At 33.7% G+C, this 20,045-nt stretch overlaps 1 long non-coding RNA gene across 1 annotated transcript in view; it reads left to right on the top strand.

The window, feature by feature from the left end:
* Positions 1-18,751, top strand: part of LOC311588869 — a 29,818-nt gene extending 11,067 nt beyond the window's left edge. The window contains exons 2-3 of the long non-coding RNA XR_014776349.1: positions 3,023-3,131; positions 17,463-18,751. This is a non-coding gene — a long non-coding RNA (uncharacterized lncRNA). The remainder of the gene's footprint in view (positions 1-3,022; positions 3,132-17,462) is intronic.
* Positions 18,752-20,045: the final 1,294 nt, after the last annotated feature.

The raw sequence follows: 20,045 nt of genomic DNA, 5'->3' as shown, positions 1-20,045 counted from the left end.
TGGGGTGAAAGTGGGAGGGAGGGTGGAATGGGAGGATACATGGGATAGGGTAGCAAATGAGATGTAATATGAATTATTTTATTTTTCAATAAAAATGTGTTTAAAGAAAAAAGAAAGAGAAACCTACTCCAGAATATGTCATTCCTATCCATTCAGCTTCAGGATATCATGTTGTTTTGTAAGGTTATTTCAGAATAGAAACTGATTTCATTACCAAGTCTTTTTAAAAACATTATTTAACTCTTATAATGAACAAACATTCTAGCTTTACCTTTTCATAAATATGAAGACAGGATTTTCCCCATTAAATGGAAGGATGAATTGCAAAATTATTGAGATAATTTTATGTGCTCTGTTCACATTCTTGTTTTATAATTAAAATTTACATTCATTGTGTGTGTTTTCACTAATGGTGGGTTATAATACCATTGTCTTTTTAAAATTATGGGTGTTATTTTGAATCTTAATATGTATATTGACAATATAAGGTGGGTATTCTTGTTGATTTACATTGTTTGTTGCTGATATTTTATATTATAAATCATAAAATAGTCAAAAGAAGAGAGTAATGCTGTAGAAGTTGTTTTTACTGATTTGGTGTTATATGATAAATCAGAGCTCAAGATATTTGCCTTTGAGTTTCTTAGTGTGTGCATCTGGAAAGCTTGCTTTGTAAGCTAGCATTGCTTTGCAACAACTGTAAAAAGCACATTTCCAATGTTAATTTTTGATGAGCATTTTCTTCTTAATATTAATGCAATAAAATGTACCATAAAAATAGTTTTCTTGTTCTGCATAAGGTATGTAATAATGTTTTTTAAGATTCCATAATAAATCCTTCTTCCTCCTGATAGTGTATAAGAGTGCAAAACTATTTATAGGGTATGGCAAGAATCTTAGAAGCTCAGGGAAGCACAGGAAAGAGAAAAAAAGGAAGTCAATAAGGAATCACCTAAGTGAAAGGTCTTCAGCCCTGTACAACATAAATCAATTTTGATTATTGTATTCTGTCTTTGTGTGTAGATATTTATCATGATAATTTCCATAATTATTTTTACTATGCACAAATGTTGAGTTAGAATCATGATTATGACATTCCTTAGTATAAAATTTTAATGTTTGATTGCATAACTCTGTTTAAGTTAAGAATCTTGTCTGTTTTCATGTTGTAAAACAATTAAATTTTGGTAGTAATATTCTGTATTGAAAGACATAAAACAGTTTCTCCTCTGATATATTAGAACATCACCAATAAAGATATCCATTTAAATTTAGAGAATCTTGTTCTAACACTATAAAATCTTATCTTCCCCAAGACACAATCAATTCACCTTATTAACTTTTCCTAGGACCAGCAGTAAAACTCAATAAGGTTCTATTCTCTCTACTTTAAATTAAAGTCAAAGAGGCCTTCTGTTTTATTACTAGCTGTTGAATGAACACCATGAGATAGCCAGAAGCCACATGTAGAATATACAAAATACGTACATATAAATGTTACTTTAAAGCCTCACATAGATCACCGGATTTTTAGATTCTCTATTTTCATAGCTTCACAGGGGACAATAGTGCAAGACAGAAAATTGGAATAAGGATTTGCAATGTGTATGGAAGCTTTAGTGCACATGCGGCAGTTATAAACCATTTTATTCTTTAGTAACTTGTAACTTTAATAACTTGCATTTCACTTTCATTGAAATGCTTTACCAAACAACATTTTCCCTTTCAAAGAAAGATGATGTAAGGGGATATTTCATGTCACAAAACATTTAATCTTTATTTGCTACATTCTGAAGAAGATGAAGAGAGTAAGGTTGATTTTTCTTCCGTTACACAATGTGTCATATTTGTTGACTGGGATCTGGTATGGTCATTTTCCCATTATAATGCATTGTTTTGCCATGGTATGGACCTTTCAGGTCTTTCTCAATTTAAAATTTCATTAGGTATGTACAGAATTCATACTTCACTACTCCTAAATAAATCTCCCTTTTATTTAGTAATTAAAGGCACAGCTAAATGAGTATAGAGGACATATCAAATTTGAAAGTAAAAGGAAGATAACATTAAGAATGGTGAATAAAAAGGGCATTCCAGGGCACCACTGCTGTTTTTTGTTTTATTTTGTTTTTTTTTCCCCAGTGGGTTGAATAAATCCTCTTTCCAATCCTCTGTTTTCTACTTTGATTTTTATTGCATTAAATAATTTCTTTCAAGAGACAAAGCCAGTGCTTGGTGTTTTGCCTGGAAAATAAATATACATTTTGTTTATCTGGAGGATTTACTTGCATTTATGTGTACAAATTTGACAGATTATTGAATTTGATTCTGAAGATGAGAATATGTGCTTTTTGAAAAACTGATGGACAGTGAAATGGAAATATTTAATCTTTTTATGACAAAAATAACTTCTTATACTTCTTATTTATTTACATGTGGGGGTGTGTATCTTGGTATGTACATAGAGGTCAGAACACAGTTTGAAAAAGTAATTGCTTTCCATGCAGATTCTTGGTATTAAACTCCAACCTTCAGGCTTGACAGATTGTTTAAAATGTTGTTTTCTAATCTTAGTAAGTGTGGAGGGTAGTGCCAGGCACATATTAAGTGGACAACTAATACTTATTAGATGAATATTATCAGTGCAATTTGTTTTTCTTATATTACACCATACAGGTGTGTCTTAGTTCTCATCCAATAAAAGATTTCATGTGGGCTCATGATTTCAATGTAAGTCCGAGCTACCACGTCATTCCTGCTGTTAGGTTTGTGCTTTTATTTGTTTTCCTTTGGTCAGTGCTTTCCATTCTGCTTATCCAATCCAATTGAATCCACTACCTGCAAATAACCTGGAGCTTACGGTACTGAATAAAGAGCAGATAAAAGTGAAAAACATGCATTTCATTGACAAATTCTCAAGTGTGTTTACAAGCCACTGATCAGCTATCTCTATTAATGTTGTCATTTTCTCATGCTGCCCCTCATTTTTGACTTATGTATGTTTGACTTGTTTTCCTCCAAGGATCCCTTATGGAGAGATGGGGCAAATCACCTAACTCTGTGACAGAAGTTTGGAAAACAACACAACAGCCCAAGAGTAAAAGCAATATGCCATTGATAACAGCTAGGAGGTAAACTGTTGACCCAGTAGTTTCTACGGCTTATACTGTAATATAAAAGTGGGAAAGAGAAGCTTGAAGTTCTTCTATGAGAAATTTGGCCATTGGATGCTTGAGCATGGAAAGGAACTTAGCAGGGTACTTCAGCTCTTGAACTAGCCCTTCTCATCCCTTTCTGGTACTCTTATTGTGTCTGATGCAAGACTGTTATGTTTATCTGCTACTATTTTTTCTTGTACTAGTAAGCTTCACCTGAAGGTATATTTTTCTCTACCCAGGACTGCCCACGTTGTGGATTCAAGTCATCGACAAAAATGGGGCTTCTGTAGTTTATTTCAGACCTAGTTTGATATTTTCTTATATAATCTTCACCTCTTGCTAGTTATTTTTTATTTTTGCTAGCTGTAAAGTTAATACATTCATTTATTTAATTACCTGAAATGTGGCTATCACAGAGAATACTACATGTAAAGCAAATGGCAATTTATTTTTATCGTGAGAAGTGAGAGTTAGACCCAATACTAGGATGTGTATTTGATGATAAGTCTCTGCACGCATTATACTAACAATTAGCAGTTGCTTTGGTAGAAGCTCTGTCAAGTGTGGCTACTTTCTTTCAAATGTTGACTATTTTAATGTTGTTTAGTTATAAACACTTTACCAGATGGTGGATAAGTTGTCAATATATAACTCTAAATGAATTCCATGCCAAAATTATCATCTATTGTTTTATAATGCTCCAAATATTTCATTATAGAAAATATTGTATTGTGAAGTGCTTCTGCGTTGTTGTACTGCCTACTTCCACAATATAAGTTGCATCAGGAATACTAATTTGCACTAAAAACATGTCCCTATGAAGCATATCTCCATTCTTGTCTTGGACACACATTTACATAGCCATTTTAAAACACATCTGGTAAGAGAAGGGGGGAATAATGCAGGCCCCTGAGACAGTTGGCTATGATTTACCCCAACAATACACCACAGGTGAGATAGTTTAAACAGCAGGAAATTGCTATCTCACTCTCCTGACAACTCAGGTCTAGTTTAGAGTACTTTTAAGTTTTGCTTTTCCTGAAAGTCATGAGTGGGCCTCTATTCTCTGCTCATCTCCTAGCTCCTCATGTTTTGCTGGAAATCACTGATAGTCCCTTCCCACAGATAAATCACCTGTATCTCTCTAGCTTGTGTTTATTACTCTAACAAACAGTAAGAAATGAAAGACTGTAGTGTTCCTGAACACTTCAACTTATCCTAGCTACTATCATTCCATTTCAAAATAAATCTACATTTCGAAGTACTGGGGTTTGGAATTGTGACATATCAATACTTAGGACTGAGAGAGCCATCAAACAAAGTATCATGCAACTCTATGATTAGTATTTAATTAAAACAGTATTCCCTGACAAGTGAAATAATGGCCACAAGTCATTTTATTACTGGTGTCCTCTTTTAAAGTGATTGTTAAATGTTAATTGCTTAAAAACTGAATATTTATTTTTCAAAGGCTTTCTTTCTAAATAATACACTTGATTAGTATTCAAAAATACCTATGTGATATATGCTGTCATTTAGCTAATAGGTACTTGTAAGGAAATGGAATAAACAAACTATTGTGTTGGTATTTATATATTAATAGAGTATCCTTCACTTTTCTAAATTTAAATTTTTATTATTATAATTCTTCTATAACATCACTTCTCCTTTACTTTTAACTTCTTTTCCATCATCCCTCTTTTCCTGTCCAGTGGCTAATAAGTAAATATAACTTTAAAAAGTGTGTGTTAAATGTATCTTTTATCTATCTATGATCAATCTATGTATCTATCAATGTACATGTGTATGTATGTAATGTATGTATGCATGCATGTATGTACATATGCATGTATGTTTCTATCTATCTATCTATCTATCTATCTATCTATCTATCTATCTATGATTTCAAAATTAGTTTATCTCCCTGGCAGCTCTCTTTCTCTGGGACAGAGACTTACATGATTAAGGTTTCGCCCACTGGCAGCTTCAAGATAAATTTGTGATTTTTAGCTGCTCTCTGCATTAATGCCCCTTGGTATTTAGGCCAGTCCAGGGTATGTGGTATGAAGCTTGGTAAACATATGTAAGCCTGTAGGAGACAAAAGCAGCGTTCGTTCTGTGCAAGGGAAAGGTCTGTCTCACCCTTCAGGGACCTTTTTTGTTGAGATCAGCCTATGCTACTTCATGTTACATCAAACATAAACCAGGATTTTTCTTTCAAGTTGCATGCTGACATAGTAGACTCCAATTAGTGGCAATTTTCTTCTCTATTTTGAGGTGAAAAGGCAGTAGAGGTCCTTTATGGACCCCAGAAGCTGAACCATCTGCCAGATACCACCTGTTCAACACAAACTGCAAATTACTTCATTCTGGGCACAGGGAGGAACGTCCTATAAGATTACTAGGACAAATCTGAATTATGGGCTATATGGGCATGTCAGTCATAAAAGGGAAACCAGACTCAAAACTATACTGGCATAATAGGTAAGGAAATGCTTGTAACTTTATCACCTTGACAACATAAAGTCATGGACACCTAATACTTCAGAAGAATGGCCCCACCCCAACCTATCACTGTTACTTGAGGTGTAAATAAAGGACCTATAGTCAGAGGAGTCCCAGACTGTCTCTAAGGCATTTACTTGGCTTGGTACCCTGCTATTGATGCTGCTTACTTGCCTGTCTACCAGTTCAACCTGTTATCCTGTCTGGACGTGAATCTGTTTTATCTGCTCTCAGACATAGGTTCAGCTTTATATTTCACAGCTAAACCCAAAACTCTGAAGCTTCCTTCTCCAAATATGACCCAAGCATTTACCTTCTGTAACTGACCTGATTCATTATCTTATCAATTTGGAAGCTTTCCTACCCCATTTTGGAAACCGTTTGAAGTTTATTGAAAGTTTTTTTTTGTAACTTGGTATAATCTTGTAAACCATATATGTATGTGCATATATACATACATTTTTATGTGTAACATGAGATTTAGTATAACTGATTAATATTGGTATGTGAGAACTTATATTTTTGTTGGCTGAACAAGACCCTATCACAAATTATTGCAATTAAACCCACAAAACTTAGTGAAATTCAAGTGTTGCGGAATGATACAAACATCTGTGCTTCCTACATAGCTCTCCTTACAAATTCCCTGGTATTTCTCCCAATATAATTGTCCTTTGAATTTGATAGATGGCTTTCTTGCTATGCAAGGCCCCTATGACCATGATTCTATAGCTCTCCTACGTATTCACCAACTTTAAGGTGTGATCACGGTTGCCCACAGGCAGGAGGCGCTCTCGCCTATGAAAGTTAGCTTTATGTCAGGTTCTTCCCATGTGTATATAGTCTCTTTCTTTACTTGCGACTATAATTACATAATTTCCCCATCCCTTTATGACTCCTCCAAACCTGCCTATGTACTCTTCCCTGATCTCCTTAAAGTCAATACTGTCTTTTATTTTCATTAACTGATGTTACACATATATACGTAAATACATATATAGTCCTAAATATAACCTGCTCTCTCTATATATTGCTATTTCCAGAGCTAACTACTGGTATTGGATAGTGAATGTTTCTTCTACTGTAATCATTCCTTAGTTGCCCATAGTTTTTTGTTTAAGTTAACTCAAGAGATGAAGACCTGATAAGCCCTAATCATTTTCTTAGGTTAACTATTAAAACTAGTTCATTTTGCTTTTGTTTAGAAAGACAAATATTAAGTTCTGATGATATATTCTTGTCTTTTAACTCTTTTCAAAAGAACCAGATGCTTTTCTCTGAACTGTGACCACTTTTGTTAGAAAAAAATAGTGCTGAATTTTTAGATACTATGTCCATCTTAGTTAACCTTTTCTATTAACTTACTTATACTTAGGAATGCTTAGGTTCACATTCTGGGCATATTTCTAAGGATGCTTTCAGAAATGTTTAGCTACAGACAAGGGAAAACCCACCCTGCATGTGGTCAGTACCCTCCATTGAACTAGGATCCTAGACTAAAAAAAAAAAAAAAAAACTAACAAAAAGAGGAGAGAACAAGCTGAGCCCCAGTATTCTTCTCACTCTCTGATTTCTGACATTAATGAAATGTGAACACCCATGCCACTCTTGGCCGTGCCATCCCATTCTGTTAGACTATATTTCTTAAGCTGTTTCTGTCACATATTTTGTAACAATAAAATAATAATTATAATAAATTTAAAATAATGATGATTACCTAATGATTAATAGTGAAAATCATATATTCCTGATTTTCTAAAAAAGAGAGATAGAAGGAAGGAAGGACAGAAGAAAGAAGAAAGAAAGAAAGAGAGAGAGAGAGAGAGAGAGAGAGAGAGAGAGAGAGAAGAAAAAAAAGTTCTTGAAGTTTACACTGGTGGTAAGGACTAAAGGTTTTCAGGTTGAAATAAATTCTACTTCAGGATAAATGGCTTTTCCCCATGCTTCTATTGTGAATACCATATAGCATGCAATTATGGTACATTTTTAAATCTGCCTCACATGTGACTGACCTCAAGTTAATGATCTGGCAATTATTTGATAAGACTAGTTAAAAGTAGAATCTGAGTTTACATTCACATAAACTTTGAACATCTTTGAGAACTCTAATATATCAAAAATCAATGTTCTTATAGTTAGGATAATGAAAGGTTAGGCAGAAGTTTACTTTCAAGTCTCCAAAACTTTGTAGATTTTAAACTCTGTTTTAGAAGTGTACCTAATGAGGTCAGCAACCATCAAACAGGGAATAGAAGTGTCAGCATGGGCTAAATCTGTCAGTTTGCTCATTATTCACTGTCAAGACTAGCTTATGAACTTTTAATGATAATTCCTAATGAGAAATCCTAAAAATGCAAATGAAATAATTAGAATAGATGAGACTGGTGTATGTGCCAGAATGATATATTCTACCCCAATGAGTTTATAGTTTTATGAAATAACATACATATTTTTAAAGCAACTCATTCACATTAATATCTATAACCCTTGCAGTTTCTGTTTTTTATAATTTGTAAAGTCAATGATTTTTGAGATATATCAGTCAGATTCTTTTCCTTTTCAGAAATAGAGTTACACTGTTAAGTCTAAATATTCGACCGCTTACTGAAGACAGGTGTTATTTATTCAATATGCTTATTTTTCAAATTTTCTGCTACTCTTAAACTCTACATAACCCTGTGCTTACCCTTGCTGATTTTCTAATGTTCCAGGGTCACACCTGTTCTTAGGGAAGTGTGGGAGGGAGTGGGTTGGGATTTGTGAAAAACATCTGGGTGAACTTTGCTGTAAATGATTTTCAGATGTCTCCACATCTTTTCACCTTCTGCCCATGCTTCTTCCCTGCTGACTTCAGCAGCACAGCTCTTGCTGCCCCTTGGGTTTGTATTCTTTCCTATAGACAAGCTGGCAGCCAACAGTTTTACTTTAAGGAGAATCATAGGCAATGTTTAATTTCATTAGAATCTCAAAGGTAATGATACAAATGTAAGAAGAGGAATTTTACAGGAAGCTTAGTTAAAATGGAAATAAATAAACATATATGGTAATGTATATAAATATATAAGGAAAGAAACATTTAAAATGTGTTCATAGTATCTGAGTTCAAATAAAACTTTAGCACGTTTCTAAATCTTGAGCTTATATTCAAAATGATATTCTATTTGATGTTATACAGTACACCATTGTAGTCTGTTGTGACTATAAGACGTGACAATGTTTGGACAAATATTAGCTTCCAAAGAATCCTTCCTGGCATTATGTACCTTATGTCGCCCAGAGCATAGTTTTATGTATATGCCATCCAAATTCTGTTACCTGTGATGCCAAATCCCTGGAGACCCATGAGGTCTTCATCTATTAAGGTAAAAGAAATAAGTTTAGATATTGGTGTCAAAAATAAGAATGATAAGGTGATGAAGTTCAGCTGAACATATCTTGGAGGAGGTAAAATAGTTTACCAGTGTGAATAGGGGTGATTTGTGTACCATCTACTACTTAATTTACCTGAATTATTTTAGTCTGCTCTAGCAATCTTTGAGATTTATGCTAATGTTACGTAAACTTATAATTAAATGAGTATAGTAACTGGGTTACTAGATGGAAAGAAAAACGGAGAAGGATGTGGGTCACTGCTATAGAGTGTTAGAGTGGGGGAGAGAGAGAGAGAGAGAGAGAGAGAGAGAGAGAGAGAGAGAGAGAGAGAGAGAGAGAGAGAGGAGACAGAGAATGTAAAGCTGTCAAAACTAGAAAAAATATTCTAGTAGTAGGACTGATAAACATAACTGTTTTCTTAATCCTGAACTTAATCTTTCAAGTTGTTTCCTGGCTTCCTTAGGCACATGTGACTTCCCTCATTTCCCATAAACATAAATGTAATTTCTAGACATATGAAATGGGTGGTGTAAAGTATAAAATGGTGCATGGACTTGCTACTAGTCATTTGCCCAGAGAATATCATGTATTATTCACTGGGATAGATGTAACTCATTAAAACTTACAGAAAATCACAAGAGATAGAAGTATTTAACTCCATTTTAAAACTGAATAAATCAAGGATCACCATATCTATTTCGTGGTCTTTACTTCAAGTAAACAGTAGGCAGGATTCAAATAAAACTTTAATGACAAAGATCTTGCTCTATATTAATGTCAATTTGTATAATCTCATATTCAACTTTTAAACTTTACTCATTTCCTTTAGAAGTATGTTTGACATCATATATCAAATATTCTCCATATTAATGATTCTCTCAGGAAATTTAATTGAAGCTTGCATTAGTTTTCTATCCTTATTGCCAGCACACTGATGCCAGTGGAGTGCTTCTACAACAACAAAAAAATAAAGCTTTATTATTCAACTTTGAGAGTAAGGCATTCAAGACTGATTCTTCAGGTACACTGTGGAAGTGATAGTGGTGTTTTGTTTCCATTGTCCTAGAAGCCTACATTTCTTCCCTAAAGATTTCTTCCTCTACCTTCATATCTGGTAGCAATGGATTAAATCTTTCTCATATTACCTCTTTCCCACCTTCTAATCATCCCATTCTCTGCCTGTGTGAGATCTAGGATACTCCTGTTTAGAATCCAAGCTAGAGAGTGCAGGAAGTCTTATGGAAGAATTGATGTATAGAAGGACCTGGAGAGGACAGGATCTCCACAAGGAGACCAATGGAGCCAACAAATCAGGGCAGAGGAACAGGACGCTACAGAGACTAATGTACCAACCAAGGACCATGCATGGTGTGGACCTAGACCCTCTGCTCAGAAGTAGTAGATAGGCAGCGCAGTCTCTTTGTGGGTCCTATAATATGGGGAGTAAGGGACTGCTTCTGACCTGGACTCTAGAGCCCACACCTTGATCACTTCCTCCTGGTGGGGCAGCCTTGCCAGGTCACAGAGGAAGAGGATACAGGCAGACCAGATGAGATTTGATAGGCTCAGACCACATGTTAGGAGAGGAGGTTACCCCTTTCTGAGGACTAGGGGAGGTACTGGGAGGTGAAGAGGGAGGGGGCTAAAATCGGGATGTAAAGTGGACAAGGTAAAAAATAGAAACCTTGATTCTGTTACCAGGTTTAGCTCTCCTACAACATGTTTCCTACAGATTTATGAGGTCTGGTGATTAGAATATAAAGCCCTTAGGGGATGGTTCTTACACTGTTTATTAAAATATCTAATATATTTTAAAGCTCCAATCTAATATTTTGGACAGTTGTGATTACCCTGCTCAGTGTATTCCCTAGTAGTAACATTGTTGTTTTAGAATAGCTACCTAAGAGTAGAAAAAATATATATGGCTGTGTATGTATTCATGTACATATATAACATATATGTATCTATAACTTGTCCAATGGCTTAATCACTACTCTATAATAATTTAATTTGATGTAGATATTCTCCAAATGTAAATATATCTGTGTATATATTTATATTGATGTTACAAATGAAAGCTTAACTCTTTTTTTAAGAGTTATGAAAGCATAACTCTTAATAAAATATTCTAGTTTATAATTTTACCCATTGAAAAGTCTATGGGATCATCTTTCCTGTCATCCAAAATTTTGGAGATGGCGTATGATGCTCCAATTTTCTGTTACTATATATTCTTTTCTTTTGTAAGTTGAATATATGTATGCATCACACACATATATACATTTATATGTAAATATAAATAAATGTATTTGTATGGGAAATGGGGGAAGCACATGCCATAACATATGTGTGGGAAGGCCAAAAGATAACTCTAGAATCACTTTTCTTCTTTCATCATGTGGAACCTGAAATAATGTCATTAGATTTAGTGCAAAGCTGCTTTCCTGACTGAGACACCTTGCCAATGCACAGATTTATTATTGTTGTTGTTGCTGTTATTATTATTATTGTTAATTGTTGTTTTCATATTGAAAGCAGCTTGTAACTTAGTATACCCACTGAAAACCCTAAATTCTGATGTGCCATATTAATAACAGAAACATTAAAGATATGATTATTGCTATGAGCATTAGTATACAAATGAATTTGCAGACTATTAAACTGATCACATTCTAATTACACTAACAATGAAAAGCAAAGAATTTTCCAGGCTCAATACAAAGAATTTCAGTATAAGTGGGGAAATCATCTTCTACTGCCTCAGAAATAGCAAGGAAATGGAGACTGCAATCGTACAAATACTAGGGATAGGATGTGGCCAGGAAAATGGATGAGTTTAGAAGTATGCTCTTCTCTGTAATTGCAAGAGTACAAACACATCTGCCAATATTTGATTTCAGCCTTCTGAGAACCTAAGCAGATGATCCAGATAATCTCACTGAAAGTTATGACATATGTAAGAGAGATTTTTAAATATGTATTTATTAACCACCAAGTGTGGTGATTCAAATTGTGGCAGTAGAAACCTTACATAAATTGTTTGGTAATTTGCAGTCAATTAGTAATATGGAATAGCACTGAAATTTCCAAAGCTGCTTTCCCACCCTTCAAATTGGCAATGATTAATAATAATTCCTTCCAGGATTAACTAAGATCCTTTTAGAAACAACTGGTAAGAGTATTAATTTGTCATGTCTCTCTGTAGATGAATTTAATGTTAAAAGATTAAAATTCATATGACATTTGATTTGATGCAGAGACAATACCAGCAGAAAAACACGCATAGAGTGTGTTAACTTTTATGGCACACTTTTCTGCTATATGAATGGAACAGTAGACCTTGTTTGAAAGCCCTTTAATTCATAATAGTGCCACAGTTCAATAATCAGACAGCCAGAAAATTTCGGTCTGTGTTTGCTGCTATAAATTAGTACCCCAAGTATATCTTGAATGAAAATAATAAAAGGACTAAGGAAAGCTTGCTTCTGTCTCCTTTATATTAGTGTGTATCTACCACATAACCGAGAACATTCACATTTCACAGTCTTTTTGCTCCTTCACTTTAGTCTGAATTATATATGACACTAATGTTTAATACCCCGAACTTCTGGGTATATTTGCTTCTTTAGTGAAGTAGTTATGTGTTTTATTCATCTTCATTAATAAAGCTTCTTAAATATGCCCTCTTTATCTGATGAATAAAGGTGAATATGCGTTAGCTTATATAACCATTATAGTTTTCATGACATTTTTAAAAATAAACATTATTTCTTTCATGATTTTTGATACAGTGTATATTTTCTTATTTGCTACTTTCAACCTTCTGTCTTAGAGTAAATTTGTTCTAATGCTTCAGAGCTGCAGTTCTCAGAAACTTCAATACCCTATATTGGTTTTTAAACCTTTACTCTTTGAAATGTAACATGATATCCATGTGATATTGTTTCCCATTGTCATCTACTCATTTTGAATTTGTGTTTGATTATAGAATAAGTGTTATATTTTCTTTCGACCCATTTTCTGGCATGGGTCAGAAATTAAAATTGATAGTACTAAACTTTTTTATATCTACATCACAGGACAAAGAATAATATAGAGTATTCATCAGTTGATCTTTTAATACATCTCAATAAATGTTGGCTAATTTACTTGTATAAAATACTGCAATACATTATTTTACATAACAACTATTAATTCTTCTATCTCTTTGTGTAAGTGTGTGTGTGCGTGTGTGTGTGTGTGTGTGTGTGTGTGTGTGTGTGTGTGTGTGTGTGTACTTTATAGGCACATTCACCTGTTACAGAGGCCAAAGTTCAATATCTTCCTCTATCAGTCTTTACTACATTTTCTGATATAGTATCTCTCATTTAAGCTGTAACTCACTGTTTTGTCTTCACTGGCTAGACAACAACTCCCTGTTATCTCTCTCCACATTTCCCACTCTGGTTTACTTGTGGTACCTTCATGCCCTCTTTTCACATAGATGTTTTGGATCCTATCGCAGATATTAAGGTTTGCACAGTGCTTTGCTCCATCTAAGTTCTCTCACCAGCCATTATCAGTTCCTTTTAAAAGTTTTACAATCAAGTACTGTCTCCAAAATAGAAGATGTGGTATATTATTTTGTAAAGTCTTCATTATAAACTGTGGCACAGATATTTGCAAATGCTAGTTTAATATTTATGGGATTTAAAAGTTATTTATTTTTATTTTATGTTTTGTCTTCATATACATGTGTTCACTGAATGCATGACTGATGACTGTGAAGGCCAGAAAAAGTGAGGAATCCCTTAATATTGGAGGGAAAGACTGTTGTAAGCTGCCACTATGGCCTGGTAATTGCACCTGATTCCTCTGAAAAAAAGCAATAAATTCTCTTAACCACTAAGAGCTCTCCCCAGCCAACACCTGTCAATGTTTGTATAATGTAACATCTTATAGTTACTTCTATATTTATATGTAAGTGTGTTCTTCCTATAAAATTTCTACTATACTTGCCTAGAATTTTTTATTTTTCAATAATAAGACAAAGTAATTTTACATGTCTTTTGTTTTCTAAAAGTAAATTCTTGAGTTTCAATTTTTTTCAAGAGATATTTTCATTTTGTAATTGAACAGTCTTGTAGAAATATTGTGAGAACATGTAGCCTAATGAAAAGTGCATCTATTTTTCTTCCATAAGCTTTTTAAAAATGCATATTATAGAGTTATGTAAGCTTGTAATATTTATTTTCTGCCTTATTGTATGATACATTCTTCAGTACCCACAAAAAATGAAAAATTGAATACATATTTAAGAGAGTTTTATATAGAAAATTTATAATCTGTTATATTTGAAAGTCTGAAATGATCATATTGGCTTAGAAATAATATACTATGTTGTAAGATGAGTGAGGAACATATTTGTATGATATATTTCACATTGTACATATAGATCTACAACATGTACATAGTGAGAGATACAATGACTTTTCTGTGCCATTGTTAATTTGGCCATAGAAAGTAGAGTCTGCATCATTTTATTTAGTGAGAAATGAATAAAATTATCACCACTGATAGTGTTTCATTTTCTGCCTCATTAGAAACATTCTTTTGATATTAATTTGTGTTTTGCATGTATGTTGTTATATGTCTGTGTACCACATGAGCCCCTAATATATTTCGAGGCCAGAAGGAAGTATTGTATTCTCAGAAACTGGAATCTCAGATGATTGTGACTTACCATGCAAGTTAAGAGCGACCAGGTATCTTAACCATTGAACAATCTCTCTAGTCCTGGAACAGTATTTTTAATGTCATAATTTTAGTATGCACTTTTGTTAGATTTCAAGGACCTTCTAATCAGATCTTGATAGATGTTCATAGATTGTTATTTAATCCCCAAACTCTGATGTGTCTTTACATAGAAGATGAAAACTGATTTGTGTTTCTGTTTTAAACGGTAATAGAAGCAACACACAGGATATTCTCCTCTTACCTGTATTACTGATCCTCGATTCCAGAAGTGACGCCATTCTTTGTTTTTAGTTAAGTCCACTCAGAAATGTATTACTCTTTTGATAATCAGAGTTTATTTACCTTTGTTTTCTAAATAGCATATATTTTGTAGTTGTTTCTTCCTGGATGGAGGCAGGAACCTCAAGAGGCATAGGAAGCTTGCAAATCTTAGAAGACACTTGAGGCCACCCTTTGGAGGTTATACAACCAGAAATCAATTGTTTGGAAAAGGAGACTTCCCGAAGTTGTCTTCAGTTGCACAATGATATCAAAAGATAGAGTTTCACCAGGCATTCCTCATGCTGTGTGTGGAATTTTTTCTTTTATTTTGTGGTTTGTTTTATATAATGTAACTACTTGTCACTCCATGGGCTTTCAAGTAACCTCAGACTCATGTAACTGGAAGAAACTCCAATGAACTCATTGACTCACTATGCTAGACTTGACGAATGTTTTCTAGGGTTTGCAATTGTCCCTTTCTCCATCGTGAATAAATGTAGACTCTCAAAAAAAAAACTTCTCTGCAAATAAAAACATCTTAGGTTTAAACACATAATCTCTATAGAATAATAGAGAATAACAACATGCTTTTATTAGATGAGAAATAAGAATTAAAAATTAAAGCTTGATGAGGATGACATTAGCATTCAGTTGCAGTTCACTGATGTTCAAGAGAACTACACAGTGCTTTTTTTTTACCCCACACAAGTACTCTGCTTCACTTTGTTCCTGCTCTCTTCAATTGTGCTCCTGGATAAAACTAATGAGATCTGTAACATCACATTCTTGTCTAGGCATTCTCATTAATCTTTTAATAAAATTCCAGATTTCTCATCTACACTGCTTAAAATTCCCTTCGAGTTTAGCATCTTCAGAAATAATTCCCTTTTCAAGGTGAGCTCTCTTCGAAGATGTGCTGTAGAACCACTTGATGCGATTCTTCATTGCTAGAAAAAAATTTATTTTCTGCCTCTTTCTGAAGCTGCCTAGATTATTTCTGGTTATGCCCTGCCAGCTCATTACATGTTCTCCATGTAGTTTGGTGTGGAAATGGATTTATAAAGGACTCTCCTCTAGAAGTAATAGTACCATTTTTTTTTTATCATATCCAGTACTTTGGTTGGAATGTGGTCATCTTATTTCATCTTTGGGAATGATCAACTTTCTTGATTAAATATTAATGCTTAATCTTTTTTTTTTTTCTTACCACGGAAAAACTGTCCTTTTACACCAGTTGTGAACTATGAAACATGAACTAACTAGAGTTGTTTTTAGCAAAGGTTATGCTGATTGTAGTATTTGTTAGAACAGTTTTTGGCATGTGACAGGTATTTTTGTTGCAAAAATTAATGTATTTTTTGCAATATTTGATAGATAACAGTATCTTTGGCAAGAGACACACTTTGAAAAATTTGAATAAAATATCTTAAAAGCTATCATTATCACCACTTTTTATATCAGAGGACCTAGTTATTACATGAAGGCGTTTATTTGAAAATTACAATAAAGTGCTTGAAAACATGTCTGTTTGAGTCAGGAAGACTCTGTTAACATGTGGCATCTTCTGCATATTCCCTGTTCAATATCCTGTAAGGTAATTAAGCTCAGAGAGATTTATCTACTTTATCTTCTGGTGCAAAGGGAATGTTTAAAAAGTTTTCATCGTTTGCCTTGAAATGTGAGGAGACAGTTTTAAAGAAAATAATAAAATATTCAAGGCAGTGACTAAATGTTACTAGACTAAATCAGTATCTAGGGACTGAAGAATAATTCTACTTTGAACTTTTAGTATCTATGGCATAAACATATCATTTAAAAAATATGACTTTTAAAAAAGTTTAATGTGGTGCTGTGTATAGAAAAGATAACACAGTACTTGGCTTTAGGAACCATCTTAGCAGTAATAATGAAGTATAAGTTTGCAACAATTTCAAACAGTCTCCATATAACCAAAACCACTGGATGACCAGGATGAGGGAACAGTTAGGGTAGAGATGTGGCACAAAGGCCTAGGATGTGCTTCAAATGCTTCCTGTAATGAACAGGTGTAACTACACATAGGGTTCTCTGTATCCTTTAGGCAGAAAAAAAAGTCTTCAATCCAGAGTACAAATGAGCTTCTCTGGAAGAGCACCCCCAAAATAAAATCTGTGCCCAGATGATAATCCACTTAGAAAACCAGAAGCATATTTTTTTTTTACTAAAATAAGGGTTCTTTTGGATTTTATTTCCTTCTCTAGTCTAGACAGAATTCACACACACACACACACACACACACACACACACACACACACACACACACACACCTGTTAGATTATTCGCTAAGAAGGATAATATAACATAGTGGCATTATCAAATAGTTTCTCTCAGGTAGAGTCCTTTAAGTTTTGATGTTATGTGAAGAGCTGTGATTTATTTTTTTGGACCTAGGATAAAAATGAAGAAATACATCTGGAAAACAACATTTTAATCCCCACATGCCCATAGCAGTTCCTGAGACAGCAAAGCATATTGAGAAGAGATGAACCCATCTGAAAAGAAGAGTTGGGTGAAGTGCATGCAGAATGTGAGCACTGTGCACTAAAACCGTCATGTGTGTGGTTTATTGCTTGAAATGTGTAGTGCCTGTGCTGTGTGCCTCTGCAGTCTGCTTTTGTTGGTGGTGTTTGTTTTACCGCTCTGCTTTTGAAAGCTGTTCCAATGGACTATTAGTGAGGCAGCAACACCCAGAGGACATGTTCAGGTACAGCCCAGAGGGAATATGGTACAGCCCAGAGGGAATATGGAGAACCTTTACAATTAAGTCTGTGTTGAACTGTGGATTTTTCAAGTATATCTTGAGCTGATTTTCAGCACGGATATTTAATAAAGAACACAACCTGTGGAAAAAAAGGAAGGAGACATATTAAGCAGAGTATAAATACTGAGGCAGTCATGACAAAGCATAACTTGATTAATTGATAATCCCCAAATTCATGTTGCACAACAGAGTTTTGCATTCCGGGTGGACCGTTGTAACCCACCTTACTTTTACAGCGAGAACCCCAAGTGTTCCTAGCCCCTCATACCCAATGACACACAAAATCTTCTCTTTCTATTGAATCAGGTCACAAGAACATGATGACTGAATTGATGATGGTGATTCTGCATCTGGAACTGTATAAATTTCATGATGCTTTTCCAGTTTGCCTGCTCATGTCTGACCATGAAATGTAAGAATTCTACAATAGGTTTGAAAATAAGAATTTACTCTAATCTTGAATATATACAACCTTGAAACTCTTAAATTGTGTTTCAAAGCTCTCTGTTTCACTTGTGTTCCAGTCTATCCGCTGAAATTTCAATTCTTTCTTTAATCAAGACAACAAAGATACATAATCAAATGTATTAAAACCATTCTGCTTTCCAAATACCTGGTATACATGTGCCTCTTCTTTGCAACACAATATTTAAGCATGCACCCAAAACATAATGTTTTTTTATATCTTTAAATAATTTCAGTATGATATGATTATTTTTACAAATTCTCATTTATTTTCTCTTATTTTGTAGCTGTATAATGTTGGCCTTATATCTTTCTGGTTAAAATGTGGTATAGATAATAAATTACTTAACCCAAATATAATAGAAATACTAACAGCATCAAACTAAACATGAAAATATTGTGATAGAAATGTGTAAAGTATTTCAATGAAGAAAAAATAAGCATAATGTATATGCAACTCAAGACTTCAGAAAACTATAAAAATGTAATAAAATACATTTCATATTTATATTGCAAGAATTATTTTGAAAAACAAAAAGCATTTATTTTTAAAAATGAGATCTTATTTCTCTTGGGATCAAGGTTCTTCTTTAAATCTTTGAATAGACATAGCTGCTACTTAGCATATTTGAATCTACACCCAGACTTGTATATAGAATCATTCACCAAAAACAAATAAACAAACAAAATCATGAATGAAAACAATCACTGACAGCTTTGATGTTGATGTATTTTCTCCACGGCTCTCTTCAGTCAGAATTTTGACATTTCCTTGAGCAGTGAGAGTCTTGATCAAGTCTTCCGTTAGGAATTTTACAGGGTTAGGGAAGCATGAAGTTAATTTCCCCAAGTGCAGTAGCTTACAGATGCCAGCAGATCTCATAACTCAGTAATGCTGGTAAATCCCTAAATTTGTTCTTTAGCTTTTCAAATTATTGTTGGTGTCATTGCTCTTGGGGTTTTACTGAATGAATTCCTTAAGGCATTTTTTAGCTTCTAATATAGAAAAAATGGATTACACACTCTTAAAAGAAAGACAGTTCATTTTCTCGATATTTTTATGTGTATTTATTTTTTTCTGTTGTCATTTTAATGTTTAACCCTCTGATTGCAACATTTTATTAAGGCTAAGTTTCCACTCAAATACGTAGTTGTTCAATTATCAAAAGATATTATGTTTTCATAGGTTACTGATTTTTGATGTACTTGTCAAGTGTAGTCATAGTGACATGGAAATGTAGATGTGAAACATATGTAAAATCTTCAAGGAATTTCATACAAAGGATTTTAAATATGCTTTGTAGGTTTCTCCTTGTTATATGTATATACATTATCACAGGGGTCTGACTTACTCAATATCTAATTTTTAGTATGTAAACATTAGATATTTAACATATTTCTATGGCCTATAAGTAATTCTTCATTTCAGTACTTCTTGTAAAATAATTGTTTTTTAGTACCAATCACTTTTATAAAATAATTTTCAAAGTAAGGAGAGAATACTGTAAAAAGAATTCTCTAATTATTTTATTTATAATTGATAATCTGCACATTGTTTGTAACACTTCTAGTGAAGTGTTCCCTAATCCGGTTTTGCTTGCATGCCCTCTACTGTGAAACTCTGACAGGCATTTTATATCATCATTTTTCCTGGCCTTGAAAGTCTAAACCACACTGGGAACTAGAGAGTCACTAAATGGAAAATCTGCTGTGAATTAAACTGTATCAGTTCCTAGTGCATGACAGAA

This window comes from Acomys minous, assembly GCF_964271855.1.
Source record: "Acomys minous genome assembly, chromosome: 18".
In the NCBI taxonomy this organism is placed as follows: Eukaryota; Metazoa; Chordata; class Mammalia; order Rodentia; family Muridae; genus Acomys; species Acomys minous.
This window is presented reverse-complemented; position numbering and strand designations above follow the sequence as displayed.